This window comes from Sparus aurata, chromosome 8 (assembly GCF_900880675.1).
Source record: "Sparus aurata chromosome 8, fSpaAur1.1, whole genome shotgun sequence".
NCBI lineage: Eukaryota > Metazoa > Chordata > Actinopteri > Spariformes > Sparidae > Sparus > Sparus aurata.
In genome coordinates, this window is record NC_044194.1 from 26,147,628 (window position 1) to 26,163,657 (window position 16,030).

Here is a 16,030-nt window from a genome sequence, read left to right on the forward strand (position 1 = left end):
CCAACCACCGGGCCGCAGACCGGTACCGGTCCGTGGGTCATTTTGGTACCAGGCCACAGAGAAAAATTAATACGTTATTTAATTTCCGTTATATTGACGATCATACTCGGAAAGTTGTTTTATTTTGAAAAATGGATTCTCTTTTAACGACATCCGTCTGTTCCTGTTCGAGCGCTTGACACGAACCTGTTTGAGTCACGGTATACCCTTAAAAAATAAGCCCTCAAGCTAGCTAAAATGAGTGTAAAACAAACGTCTTCGTAGAGCTACTTTGCAAAGAAAAAATGGCCAGCAGTATCTGAAGAAGGTATTTGTCACGTCGGTTAAGTTTGGATGGAATCTTATCTAAATATATTGTACTTAAGTCTTGATTGATCTCTAAGCCAAATATTGATTTTAACACTGCTACTATTCACAGCCAGTAAAGCCAAATTACAGCACAGTCCCAAAATATGTCGAAGCGATCAGCCAAGCTATTCCCACATCTCCTCCAGCAGTGACCATGTCCTTGTTTGCCACTCTGAAACCATTTTATCTTTGGGGTGATGAAAAACCTAATAGTGTTCTTCAACACAAATTCCCTCCATTGACCAGAACTTTAAGTAGTTACATGTGAATAACAACTGTTAACCAGTCCTCCTCTGTGAGAGTTTTATCGGCTTCCTTTTCCCATTTAGATTTAACATATGTTGTAGAGTGACTCTTAGCTGAATGCATCCATGAATAAATTCTAGAAATCAACATTCTGTGCAGACTGGATTTGTATCCATGAATAAATACATTAATCAGATTTGTTTCGCTTTCCTGAAAGATTCTGATATTTTTGTTGAAATGGTGCCTAACCTGAAGATATCTGAAGAAGTCCTGTCTTTCTAGATAGTAGAAGTCTGTAAGGTGTTGGAAGCTGTCTATTCCTCTGTTGATGCAGATTTAGCAGTATGCTGTAATTCCTTTGAAGGTCCAGTGCTTATATCTTTCATCCATCTGTGCAGGTTTAAAATTACTGACATGTGCCACCCATCTCAGTATTTGTGCATATTTTTCCAATTTTAACTTTTTGCATTGTTTGAACCAAATATTCATGGGGACCTTTGTCCAACAGTTCAATTTCTCAGAATGTATGGTATAAAGAAATCTATCCCCTATAAGTGATTGAAGAGCTATGTCTAGTTGGCTTTGATCCAAATCTTTCCATTTCGTATCTTAGTGTGGGTTGCACCAGTTTACTAGATATCTGAGCTGTGGGGCCTCATAGTAACTTTCTAGACATGGAAGAGATGTCCCCCCTTTTTCCTTGGGTAACTGTAATTTGCTAAATTTAATCCTGGGATTTTGGCCATTCCAAATAAATCATTCTTTTCTACCCATTAAATTGAAAAAAGATAAAGTAAACGTGGTAAGATGTTCATCTTAATGATATCTATTCGATTGTGCATGTCACATGCATGATCGTGACCCAGTTTATTATTTGCAACTACACCATCTCATGGAGTCAAATGCCTTTTCGGCATCAAGGCTCAGAATAATAGACTCTGCGTGATCCCTACTCATACGCTCAACCAGGTGTGAAACACGTCTCACGTTGTCGCTTTTTGGCCAGTACCAATTAGGTCTGGAATTATGTCTTCTAATCTTTTGGCAAAGATTTTCTTTCTATAGTCTGTGTTAAGAATTGATATTGGTCTATATGAGCTGCATCCAGTCTTATCCGTGCCTATCTTAGGGATTATGGATATTATTGCTTGCTTCCATGAAGCGGGCATCTCTCCCCCTTTAAGAGTATAGTTGAAACATTTCAGAAGTAATGGTGTTACTAAATTTCTGTATGTTTTGTACCATTCCACAGGGTACCCGTCCATTCCAGGTACTTTATTTGTCTTAAGTCTTGAGATGGCACCGTCCGTCTCCTCCCTCGTTATTTTTTGTGTCATTATTTTATTTTGTTCGATTCCAATTGAGGGTATGTCTAATGATTCTAAAAAGCTAGTTATGTCTACAGATTCAGCACCCCTGGGCTGTGTGTATAAGTCCTTATAGTATTTTTCAAAAGATTTTTGTATTTCCTCTAATCCAGTGGTTCCCAACCTTTTTTCCTTGAAGCCCCCCTTGGCTAAAAGAATAAAGAATAAAGTGGTTAATTACAAACTTTTATTTGCAAAAATAAACAACAGCTATATTCTCCTAGTTTTACAATGTACATAGATACATTTCTTCCTTTTTGTGTCATCAGGTGTATCACACACAAACACACACACACACACACATGACCAGAATAGGCCTACCAGAGAGCAGAATAGGCCTACCTCATAGGGGTGTTGGTAATAAATAGCTTATTGAATTTAAATGTGGACCAAGAAATATGTTTCAATTTGGATTATAGAGAGTTTTGATTGGGTGTGTTACTGGGATTTTATGCAGTCCAGGGTATAATTGGCCATTTTGACTATTTTTGATTTTACCATTATATTTCACCTTAAAAACCATTTACCTTGCCTTGTTTGGTGTCATTATTTTCAGCACAAGTTCACATGTGTGAAGTTCACATGTACAGTTATTTTTTCATTTTGACACACATCTCTCAACTCTCTAACCGTCACTGTCGGTCCCTCCACAACTTCCTCCTGTCCCCCAGCAACCAAATCACGTGTCTTGCCATGTAATTTGTGATTGGCTGGTGTGGTGCCTTTTTCCACCAATACAAACGTGTTTTTTCGCTCACTGATTCATTCAGCTTTATAAATATGAGATTTATTGTTTTAGATGAATATAGATTTCACTAAAGGTTTGCATTTTTCATGCCTGGCTAACAACTTTACATTAAAACAATGTCTAGCAAATGGTTTATAAAGCATTTCATTGTTTTATAAAATAGATGTACCACAAAGGACTCAAATATAGTTTGTAAACCCTTGTGTTTTAAAAAAAATGTCAATACATTTACCTTGTAACCTTGTTAACAGGGGGAAAAACTCAAAACTAAAATGTTATTAACTTCAAATGTATTATTTGTAAATGATGGGTATAATGAGTGTTACCTGTCCGTCTTCTAATATGTATATAACACACCGAATCATGGAATCGATATTGGTGACGTATCCAAGAGGAAGAAGCTCAGAGAACAGCTGAAATGTAAACATTTCAAGTGGTACCTGGACAATGTTTATCCAAGTCTGGAAACATGGGATAACCTCTTGGGTTATGGTGTGGTGATGGCCATTTTCACTCATTCATTTACTGATGGAATAGTTCATATTTCAATATACTGTATTAGTGTATCTGAAATATTTACAGTCAGTTCAAGGCTGTATTTAATTAGTTCCATCTTCACTGGATATACTGACTGTTTAACGTCCTGTGGTAAAGCCTAAAGCATTCAACCATGCTAAAGTTATGACTGAACATTTTAAAAAGGATATAAAACACAATCAATGAATTTACACAGTGATAACAAAGAAATAACTCTTAACATGACACTGACACTTGTTTGGACCAGGGAGCCGTTCCAGGAAACATTCCCATCCTGTATGAATGCCACTTCCAGCAGCCACAGGTAAGTAAGTAAGTAAGTAAGTAAGTAATCCTTATTTATATAGCACTTTTCACAGATAGAAATCACAAAGTGCTTCACAAATAAAATACAACAAATAAAAGCAATGGCAAATAAAACACAATAAATAATAATAATAATAATAATACATTTAATTTTTATAGCGCCTTTCAGGGTACCCAAGGACACTTAACAAAATGGAACAAACAAAACAAAGAATAAATGGATAAACAAAAATACATAAAAGATAAAAATAGAAAAGTTGATTGACTTGGCTGGATCTAGAGCTGATAGGCCTTATTAAAAAGATGGGTCTGGTCTCTTTTGAAAGTCTCCAGAGAAGTCTGTTTGCGGATTTCAGCTGGGAGAGTGTTCCAGAGAGTGGGGGCTGTCACACAGAAGGCTCTGTCACCAAAGGTTTGTAGTTTGGTGTGAGGGATGGAGAGCTGGTGTGTGCCTGATGAGCGCAGCGTCCGGGACTGGGTGTATGGGTGGAGGAGGTCAGATAGATATTGGGGGGCGAGGGAATGGAGAGATTTATAGGTCAGGAGGAGAATTTTGTAGGTGATGCGTGATTTAACTGGGAGCCAGTGAAGGCGGATAACACTGCATGAAAAGTGGGATTTTCGTCAGTATGTGGCACTGTAGATTGACATGGAATTTCAGGTTTGCGGCTGCAACACTGAAAACTGACGTAAATTGTCGGAAATTGATGTGGGCCTTGCTTGGCAGTTGTCCCCCCATGACCCCCCTCCCCTGATTCTAGGGGAGGCTTTAACATGTAAATGAAAATGCTGTGAGCTATACAAATGCAAATCAGGGTTGCAGGGGGAGTTTTACCCCAGGTGACCTTTTTCTAAAAGGTGTTAACTTCATTTTAAGAAAATCTCTGGTATAAATAGATGAGGCTCAGTATAGCCTAATTATAGACCCTTATATTTGAGCTTGAATTGATTTATTTAATGAAAGTATGCTAGATTAATTACTGTGTATGTCATTAGCAATGGCCAATGTTATGTAAAAAAGATTATTTATTCTTTTTCTCTCTCTCTCTCTCTCTCTCTCTCTCTCCTGGGAACAAGTTAAAGATAAAACGCCAGCTGTTAAGAAGTTAAAATTTGCATGAAATATTTTGAGATAACCAAGATATTAAAATGTTAAAAAAAAAAAAAAAAAAAGTATTTCTATAATTTCATGGGTTCTGAATGTTTTAAAAGAAGTTGAAAAGTAATTCTTATTGCGTGTGAGAGTTCATGACCTTTAAGAGTTTTTACACTTCCGGGTAGACCGGAGCGTGAGTGACGAGGAAGAAGGAGCGGAGAGTTTATGGCGTCGAGCAGCTGACAGTGGACTGTGTGTGTCGTCAGTGTTGTGTTTTATCACTAACAGACTGTGAACTGTTGTCGGACGACGTGCTGTGAGTGTGTGAGTTGGACTCTCCATCGCAGTCGAAGTGTTTGTGTTTTAATGGACACGAAGCAAGTTCGGCTAAGCTAGCGAGGAGGAGCTAAGCTAGCTAGCAGGAGCTAGGCTAGCGGCCCGGCCATTGTCTAGAGCAGTGATTCTTAACCATAGGGCCGCGGCCCAAACTTGGGCCGCGAGCGCCACCTAAAGGGCCGCAAAAAACTTTCAGTTTTGAACCTGTGGGCCGCGGGGGCCGCGGGACTGCATAGGTTATCAACTGAAGACACCAGAGAAAAGCTGTTATCCATGAGACGCCCAGTTGCAATGCAGCTTCAGACCACACGTGGCGGTAATGCGTCAGTAAGTTGCATATGAAGCTAATGTAAGAACAGAAGAAGACATTCAGTTTGCCTCTGAATATCAAAAGTGATGGAGAAGTTTTTTAAACGAAAAAATGAAGACAAAAGTGGTGCCGGCCCCCTAGAAAAGACTCAAATTGTACGCAAGTACAATCCGGACTTCATCAGGTACGGCTTTATAAACGGAGGTAGTGAAGCAGAGCCGAGAGCCCAGTGTGTGGAGTGTGGTATGACGCTGTCTAATGAAGCATTAAAGCCCTCAAAACTACAGCGGCATCTAGAGACCAAGCATCCGACCCTGGTGGGAAAGCCGGTGGATTTTTTTAGGAGAAAAGAAAATGGGCTGCAGATGCAGAAAAGGTCGATCGTGTCACTGACTGGCGACTCTAAATGTGCATTAAAAGCCAGCTATCTCGTAGCCAGACGTGTGGCACAGAGCAAGAAGCCATTCACCATAGCGAAGGAGTTAGTTCTCCCTGCCGCTGTGGATATGTGAGATGATCGGAGAGGCCGCTGCCAAGAAGCTGTTGACCATCCCGCTCTCGAACGATACTGTGATTCACCGTATCGCAGACATGGCCTCAGACATACAGCATCAGCTTATTGAAAGAATCAAAAGTAGTAAATTCTTCTCTTTACAAATGGATGAGTCCACGGATGTCACAAATGCTGCACTGCTGCTGGTTTTTGTTCGCTATCGCTGGGACAGTAGTTTGTACGAAGACATATTATTCTGTGGAGAGCTACCGACACGAGCTACAGCTCAGGAATGTTTCCGCTGCATGGACAACTACTTCACTGAGAACGGCCTGGACTGGCAGAACTGTGTCGGGGTGTGCAGTGACGAGCAGCGTCAATGACTGGCAGGCATCAAGATGTCATCAGACAGATCCTGGATCGTGCACCAGAAGCTAAATGGACACACTGTTTTCTTCACCGTGAGAGCCTTGCAGCTAAAAAGATGTCACCAGAGTTCCACGAGGTGATGACTGTGAGTGTTAAAACAATCAACTTCATTAAAAACAATGCTGTGAACTCCAGATGTTTTGCCAAGCTTTGTGAGGACATAGAAGCAGATCATGTCCAGCTGCTCTATCACAGTGAAGTGAGATGGCTGTCAAGAGGGCTGGTCCTCAAGCGTTTGTTTGAACTGAAGAATGAGGTCTTCACTTTTCTCACTGAGAAAAAATCTCCTTTTGCACATTACTATGCAAACACAGAGTTCACAGCAAAACTTGCCTACCTCTGTGACATTTTTTCACTCCTGAACCAGCTGAACATCTCTCTTCAAGGAAGAAACAGCAACATGTTTCTTGTTGCAGACAAAATTCAAGCTTTCAAGAGGAAACTTGCTTTGTGGACCAAGAGGGCACAGGAAAAGAGGATGGACATGTTTCCACTTTTGTCTGACATTTTGGAAAACTCCCCTCAGGTGAACATCAGTGACTCAGTCTCTCAGCATCTCTCACAGCTGGCAGAGAAGTTTGACGAATACTTTGCTGAGGATCCCAGAGAGGGACACATGTGGATTTTGGACCCATTTTCTGTGGATCCCACTGCAAATGATGTTGCTTTGCCCTCACATCTGGAATCCCAGCTTCTGGAAGTTTCCACTGACAGCACTTTAAAGTTGCAGTGGGGCAAACTGGACCTGGGCTCCTTTTGGATTGCTGTCTCAAAGGTGTACCCATGTCTTGCACTGAGGGCTGTGAAACTCCTTCTCCCATTCACAACTACATACCTGTGTGAATCAGGATTCTCCATTGTGGCCACAACCAAGACCAAAGCCCGAAACAGACTCAGAGCAACACTGGAGGCTACTCTGAGAGTGAGCCTTTCCCCCATTCCACCCAGACTGGATCTCATTGTGTCTAAGAGGCAGGCCCAAGTATCTCATTAAGAGGTGAAGATAGTAGTAGTTGTAGCTTCTCAGATATGTTGACTGTTTTCCTGTTCATTGATTTGTTTGTTCATTTGTCAAATATATAAAGAGCAATATCTGGTTCTGCCATGCAAAAATTAAGACTGCTGAAGCAATTGTTAAATTAATTTTAAGGCTATAATGTAATTTGCACTTTATTTTATTTACAGTTTATTTATTTATTTAATTTAAAAAATATATTATTTTGAATGTATTTCTTTTATCACCGCCTTTTTTTATTAATTGATTGATTGATTGACTTTTATTATGAGTTGCTCCTTTTTTGTTAAAAGTAAAACATTTTTGTCTTTTGTATGAATAAGCCTGACTTAAGCCCTACATTTTTGTAGCTTGAATTGTTCCATGAATTATCAGCATATTGTAGTGACCGGAGGAGTACTGTTTGCGGCTCATGGGAGCGAAAAGTGTTGATGAGATTGTTATTGTTGTTGTTGTTGTGTAAATGTAAGTTCAGTTGTTGCAGCTGTTTAATGGATCATTCAGTTTTGTCAGGAGCTGACACATTTATTCAGTGGTTAAGTGCAAACCTTTGCAGATCATTTAAACCTACTCTATTGAACTGGAGCATGGAAATGTATCTGTGGGAAAACAATGAAATGGTGCCAGACAGACTGGAATAAAAAGCCTTTTGTTAGCATGTTTTTAAACCAAACTGATGATTTTCTGATTGAATATATAGTTTGTACAATTCGAAAGGTTTCAAAAGTTTATGTTATCATCATAACCAAATATTTTTCATGGTGCATATTGATGACGAATTGAGGAGTCTTTCAGTGAAGCTGCTGTGTAGTCTGGAGGTACAGCAGCAGATACTTCTGTATCTATTACAAGGTACAAAGTAAATGTATTGGAGGAGTTCTGTTTGCGGCTCAAGGGAATTCTCAAGTGTTAATGAGACTGTTGTTGTGATATGTTTCAGTTTGATGCTTCCTTTACATGTTCTGACTGTTGTTGTTGTGTCCTGTTGTGTTCTGAGGATGTTTGATGTTGAATTGCCATAGACATTGATTTTGCAGTGTGCCACCATGGTGATGTTCATCAAACGTTTGTGTCTGATGGAGTGAATAAATCTGTGGTCCCTGCACGTTGCTGCGTCAGTAGCACTGGACATGTGTTGAAATTCAAGATCTGTCTCGTGAGTATTTCTTCTGCTCCAGCTCGCCACAATATGTTTATAGAAGTTTAATAAAAATCTTTGTGGTGGTTACATTTTATCATGTAATTTTATTATTTATTAAACTTTATAAAGGTTTTACCATGTTAAACTGTAAGTGGATTTGGTTTATTATTGAGTACAACTAAAACCAAGTGTGAGATCAATTAAACCCATACAGTGTTATAATTTAATGGGCCCCGGGCCACTCTGCACTGAAAGAATTGGGCCTTAAGGTCAAAAAGGTTAAGAACCCCTGGTCTAGAGGACGTCTGCGCGGACGGGAGAAGCTTTGCCGGGTCGCCACGAAGAATGTCGCCGACAGACGGAGCTTCGCTGCCGCAGAGGGACACGGAGGTTTATCGCTGCGAGCATTTTGTTTTCACAGACTAACCTCGCCTCATGACAAGGCCGCGACCTCCTGTTAGCTCGGAGCCACGTCTGCAAGTCCAGATTTACACAATGCCGATAATGACGCCATTGTGTGTAAGTAACTGTTACTGTTTTCTCCCTCGTTTAATTTTACTGTGACTTACGTTTCTTTATTCATACCAGTCTTTTTAATTGTTTTCCAGCTGCCTGTAAGACATTACGAGACAGTACGCAGGACAACAAACAACCAGATCTTGCATCGCAGGCGGACGCTGTGAGGAGTTCAGCTCGGAGTCGATCGAGGACAAAGAGGGTAAGATTTATTAGATTAGATCAGTTTTTGGTCAATGGGACTATTATTCTATTAAATAATAGATGTGTTGTATCCATACGCAGTGCATCGTGCAGTACTGATCGTCTTTATTGATTGTTTTTACAGCTGCTGGAAGCGAGACAGAGTGCTAGCTGAGGATGAGGTGGACCTTTGGAAGTGTGTCGCCATGGACCTGATGTCTGAGGAGGAAGACGGCACAAGATGGCGGGGTGTCTGGATGAATTGTGCGACCTCCGTCCTTTCGCAGCTGAGAGCTCACCGAGCTCTGTGCCACGCTGCAGTCACATGAGGCGATTCCGAAGTGCAGGGCAGCGCACCACAGACGTCTGCAAAAACAGACACTTCGCGGTGCTGTAGGATTTTGGGCCTCTTGTGAGCTTCCTGTTTGTTGTGTGGGCAAATTATGCTCTGTACATGCTGTGTGATTGTGTTTGTGCTAATAAAACTCTTTCTTTGAATAAACAACTCCTTCCTGGCAAATGTTCCTTTCCTCAGTAAATTCATTGTCATTGATGATACCATAAATATAAATGAATGAATAAATCATATATATATATATATATATATATATATATATATATATATATATATATATATTTATTCCCACTGGGGTTTACATTTATAATGACCCAGGGTGACCAATCACGAGTGATTTTGCTTGTTTATGAGTAGTGGTTTCATCCAATACTGAGTGAGGATATTCAAGCCAGCCCACACATTCTCTTGCCAGGCGTGGTTTCGCTGCTATTCATATGCAAATTAGAGGCGTTCGCACCTCCGGGAGCTCCACTGCGTCATGGTTCGTTTCCGAGAATTTTCGGCACAGACAAATGCTACGTTCACAGCCTGTAAATTGTCGTTAACTGCCGAAAATTAGGGAGATTTCCGGGCGTTTACGGGGCCGAAAATCCCACTTTTCATGCAGTGTAAGAGTGGGGGTGATGTGTTTCCAGGGCTTGGTGCGGGTGAGGACCCTGGCAGCAGAGTTCTGCACATACTGGAGCCTATCCAGGGTTTTGGAAGGGAGCCCGGACAGGACTCCATTGCAGTAGTCCAGGCGGGAGGTGATGAAGGCATGGATGAGGGTCTCAGCCACAGGTTCAGAGAGAGAGGGCCGGAGTCTGGAGATGTTTTTGAGATGGTAAAAAGCTAATTTTGTAATGGATTTTATGTGTGATTGGAAAGATAGTGTGGAATCAAGGATGAAACCCAGGTTACAGCCTTCCGTGGATGGGGAGATAGTGCAGCCGTCCACGTCCAGGAGAAGATCTCCAACCTTCTGGAGCAGCACCTTGGAGGCCACAACCATGAGCTCTGTTTTATTGGTGTTTAATTTGAGTAGATTTGATGTCATTCAGAGTTTTAAATCATGTAGGCAGTTGACGAGTGACTTGTGGGTGTAGCTGGGTGGATGGTTTGGTGCAGAGATATAATTGAGTATCATCAGCATAAGAATGGAAGTTGAGACCATGTTTGTGAATTATCTGACCAAGGGGAAGCATGTAGATAGTGAAGAGGAGGGGTCCAAGCACAGAGCCTTGAGGCACACCCTGGTTGACTGGAGCTGGGGTGGAACTGGAGTCTCCAATGGTGACAAACTGTTTCCTGTTTGTTAAATAGGACTGGAACCAGGAGAGTGCTGTACCGGTGAGACCAAGGTAGTCAGATAGGCGGGTGAGGAGGATGGTGTGGGAGATTGTGTCGAAGGCTGCAGAGAGGTCCATGAGGATCAGAATACTGATGTGGCCAGAATCTGCAGCGATGAGGAGGTCGTTGGTGATCTTGATGAGGGCAGTTTCTGTGCTATGGTGTGCCCTGAAGCCAGACTGAAGGGGTTCATAGAGCTCATGGTTGGACATGTGCTGCTGGAGTTGGGCGGCAACTGCTCTTTCCAAGATTTTGCTAAGGAAAGGAAGGTTGGAGATTGGCCGGTAGTTGTGTAAGTCATCTGGGTCCAGACCTGGCTTCTTGAGGATGGGGGTAACTGAAGCTGTTTTGAAGGTGGACGGTACAATGCCAGATTCTAGGGATGAGTTGATAATTTCCATTATGAGGGGGCATAGGGCAGGCAGTGAAGACTTCACCAGAGTTGTTGGCATGGAGTCCAGAGAGCAGGTGGAGGCTTTTGCCTGGGAGACCAACTTAGCTACAGAAATAGAGTCCACAGGTGAGAAGGAGGAGAGACAGCACTGGGGCAGGCGAACAGTGTGAGGATCAGCTATCTGTGTCAGAGGTGTATGTGGTAGGGTGGTGGCAGATGCCAGGAGTTGCTGGTGAATGGTAGCCACCTTAAAAATAGGAGAGAAGAACAATAAAAAAGCAACAAACAAACAGCGACAAGAGAGGAATCCTTCAGCTCTAAAACCCTAGTTCAAACTATACGCCCGCTCAAATAAAATCGTCTTTAGGTGCCTTTTAAAAGAATCGACTGAGTTGAAGCAGTGTACAGACAGAGGCAAGTCATTCCATAGCCTAGGTGCAACCGCTTGAAAAGATCAGTCCCCTCTAGTCTTAAAATGAGTGTGAGGGACCACTAGCAGCATTTGGCCTGATGACCTGAGACTACGGGAGGCAGTGTGGAGTTGGATCAGGTCAGAGATGTAAAGGGGGGCTTGTCCATGCAGGGTTCTAAAAGTAAGGACTAAAATTTTAAAATGGATTCTAAAATGAACTGGAAACCAGTGGAGCGAGGCTAAAACCAGGGTGATATGTGCCCTTTTACTTGTGTGAGTTAAAAGTCTTGCAGCAGCATTCTGAACGGTTTGGAGACGTTCCAGCACTTTCTTATTAAAACATGAGAAAAGGCTGTTAAAATAGTCCAGGCGAGAATAAATAAAAGCATGCACAATCATCTCCAGTTCAGGCCTAGATACAATTGTTCTTATTTTTGAGATGTTCCACAGTTGGAAGAAACAGTTTCTGATCAGTTTTTTGGAGTGATGCTCCAAAGACATTGCTGGATCAAACACAACTCCCAGATTCCTAAGGTTCTGTTTGACTGATGAACCTAGGGCACCAATGTGCTGCTTTATAAAAGGAACACTAACTTCAGGGGCAATAATTAAAGTTTCAGTCTTTTCCAAATTTAACTGCAAGTAGTTATCATTTAACCACTCCTTAATACAGCTGAGGCAAGTTAATAAGGAGGTCAATTTGTCAAATTCAGACATTTTAAAGGAGCAGTACAGCTGGTTGTCATCAGCCTACAGATGATAAGACACATTGCTGAACTGTCTAATTAATTGTCCAAGTGGGAGCATGTATATTAGAAAAAGTATAGGGCCCAAGACTGAACCCTGAGGGACTTCACATAACAATTCAGTAGTGTCTGACATGACTTGGTTTGCATAAACACTGAAGCTTCTGCCAGAGAGGTAGGAAGTAAACCATTTTAGCACGGCACCAGACAAGCCAACCAGGTTATGCAGTCTGTTTATCAAAATATTTTGATCAACACTATCAAACGCAGCCGAAAGGTCTAATAGTACCAGGACTGTGCATTCACCTGAGTCTGCTGCCATCAAAATGTCATTTGATACTTTAAGAAGTGCTGTTTCTATTGAGTGGTTTTTACGGAAGCCAGACTGAGATTGATCATAGAGGTCATTTTTATCTAAAAAAGCAATAAGTTGTTCAGCCACAACTTTTTCTAAGATTTTTGACAGAGATGGTAGTTTGGAAATAGGCCTGTAATTCTTGGGCTGGAGAGGATCCAAGCCAGTCTTTTTAAGTATTGGTTCAACTACTGCATGCTTAAAGAAGCTGGGAACCACACCAGTTTGCAGCGAGGTATTAAGTACCTCTATGATACAAGGGCCAATAGTGTCAAAAACGTTTTTAAACAACACAGTAGGGAGAACATCAACCGGGCAGGAGGAGGGTTTCATTTTGTATAGCAGAGTGGTGATATCATGTAAACATATTGGGTCGAAAGAGGACCAAGTCTGGGTGGGAGGAGGTTCATAGCCAATGTTATAGCCAGTTGGTGGGGAAAGGTTTGCTCTGACTTCTTTGATTTTGTCAACAAAGAAACAGAGGAAATTATTACTCCATGCTTTAGAAAACACGGGAACTTGCGGGAGAGCCAGGGAAACGATGGAATTAATAGTATCAAACAAAATTTGGGGGTTTCTCTTACTGAGAGTAAGAATTAACTGAGAGAAATACTGTTTTATAGCACTCTTCAGTAATTCATTCAGAGAAGCCCTTAGTTCCTTAAGGGGAACTCTATGAACCTCAAGTTTAGAGGACTTCCATAGACGCTCCACCTTATGGCAGTTTCTTTTAAAACTCTGGATCGATTCACTTATCCAGGGGACAGGGCTTGGTATGGGAGAGAAGGTTGGATTTTTTAGGAGCAACTTTATCTAAAATTTCTAAACATTGACTATTAAAAGCTTGAATAAAGACATTTACATCATAACACCCAATCAATTTGGCTGGGTCAAATAAGGAAGAGAACCTCTCCGCAGCATCAGGGCTTATGATCCGCCGTTCAACCTTAATTTTGGGGGGTCGAGGGTCGACAGAACAATCCAAGTTAAAGAAAACACAGTAGTGATCACTAATATGGACATCCTCCACATGCACGTGTTCAACATTCAGGCCAATTGAAAAGACCAGGTCCAGTGTGTGTCCATTAACATGTGTTGGCTCAGAGACATGCCGAGTGAAGTTAAAAGAGTCTGTGATAGATAGAAGATCAGCAGCCATTTTACAGCTGCCATCATCAATATGAAGGTTAAAATCCCCAATGATAAGAACTTTCTCAAGTTTAATGATGGATGTTAAAAAATCGATAAAATCAGTGAGAAAATCACCTGCGGGACCTGGGGGGCGATAAATTAACACACAGTAGGACATGTTGGAGGATCGAATCTTAATCATCTGAAATTCAAATGAGGGGAAACTTTCAGAATTTAACAGACTACACAGATAACTGTCCTGGTACACCACAGCAAGACCACCTCCTCGGCGATCGATTCGCGGAGTTGCAATAACCGAGCAACCGGCCAGGCAGAGCTCGTTTAGGTGGGTAAACTCCCCATTCTTTTGCCACGTTTCAGTGAGGAACATGAAGTCCAGATTCTCTCTAGCAAATAAGCAGGCTTGGGGAGTAACGGACTACATGTAACAGCGTTACGTAATTAGGATACAAAAAACAGTAACTGTATTCCGTTACAGTTAAAAAAAGACGTAATCAGATTACAGATACATCTGGAAAAAATTGGGATTATTAGTTGGATTACAATTCAAATATATGATGATGAATGATGAATGAATGTGAATGAATGAATTAATCTAACACTTGCCAATGCGGCAATGCCGTATGCACGCGCGCACACATTACTACAGTTCACAACAAGTCAGTCACAACGACGCTCTGCTCTCAAGTGAAGCCAGACGGCTCATTATGGCCTCGAGCGGGGGCGCCGTGACATTCCGACAACCCTCCATTGCGAAACACCACCCTTCCGAAACACCCCCACTCCGAAACACCGCTGTTCCGACCCTCCCCTCAAAACACCGCCATTCCGAAATTAAACACCGCTGTTCCGAAATTGATTTTCAAGTTTACATTACTTCCTACATCAAACACAGCCGTCCGCTCACCGGCCGCACTCACACAACTCAGTGCTTTTTATTGCTAATAGGCCTATGTCACTATCTTCATTTATTATATAGTATATTTTCGCTTGCAGCAAACACATTTAAACGTTTGTCTAATCTTTTTACACGCACTATCCGTGGTGCTGAAATCCCCACTTCCAGCCGCACTCGCACAATTCTGAAATAAACTGTGGCCCATGGGTGCGATCTGCCGGGGAATGACCCCTCTTCTCGTCCGTTTTAACATAACTTGTCTTTGTGGAAGGTTAACAAGGTATGAGTGGATTGAGCACTGCTGCTCAGTTTGTCTTTGAAAAAAAAAAAAGCAATTCAAAAAAGCATTCAATAAACATTACATGAAATTGATTGTGTATCCATCTCTTATAGCCATAGACTATCATGACCACGGGCCTACACACGCAAACTGTGCGCACGCAAAGGCTGCTACATAATTAAATTGAATGTAATAATGTCCGCAAACGTAATAAACCTCAAACACCTACTAATAACACTGACCGTGCGTGCAAAATTCAACCGCTGACCCTCCGCTCCGCTGTCACACAACGGATCCCCCGTCCGCGCTCCCTCTCTCTTGCCCGAAAAATAATTTCCATGAAGAAAACATCGCCTGACATTTAAATTTAAATTCCCATTTAAGGTACAAATCTCAAGAAATCTGGATGTATTGCTCATTTGTAAACACAACACTTGTCAGTCTATAGGCAAGAATCTAAAGGTTTATTAATGCAATTCATTTCAAATTCGCTTTATTGGCATGAAGGCCACAACAACAATATTGCTCCAAGAACCACGAAAATAATACCTAGCACAGTAAATAATAATAATAATAATAATAATAATAATAATAATAATAATAATAATAACAATGATAACTTTGAACATTATCACAGTTAGGTTATCAATCTGCGATGTAAACAAAATGCAAACATTACAGACTTTTACCAAGTGTCTGTATTTTAATTGAGAATAGTTTTTTATATAAATTACACAAAAGGAAAAGAAAATATGATTTGTTTTACCTATTTCAGCCATAAGCGGTCATATTGACCGCACATAATTTCGCGGGATTTCATACATTGTCTCTCTTGTGTCTAACTTTGTTAGCGGTCTCCAGCTGTGCGACTGTAACACAACTTTATATGAAGAAGGACTAACACTAATAGCCTAATTGATTGTTATTTCTTACACTTACAGAACTGTTTACGACTCGAAACAATGTTATTATATATGACGTTTCTGACCAAATGTCGCGGCTTCAAATGCATCAAATTCCCACATCCAGTTACGC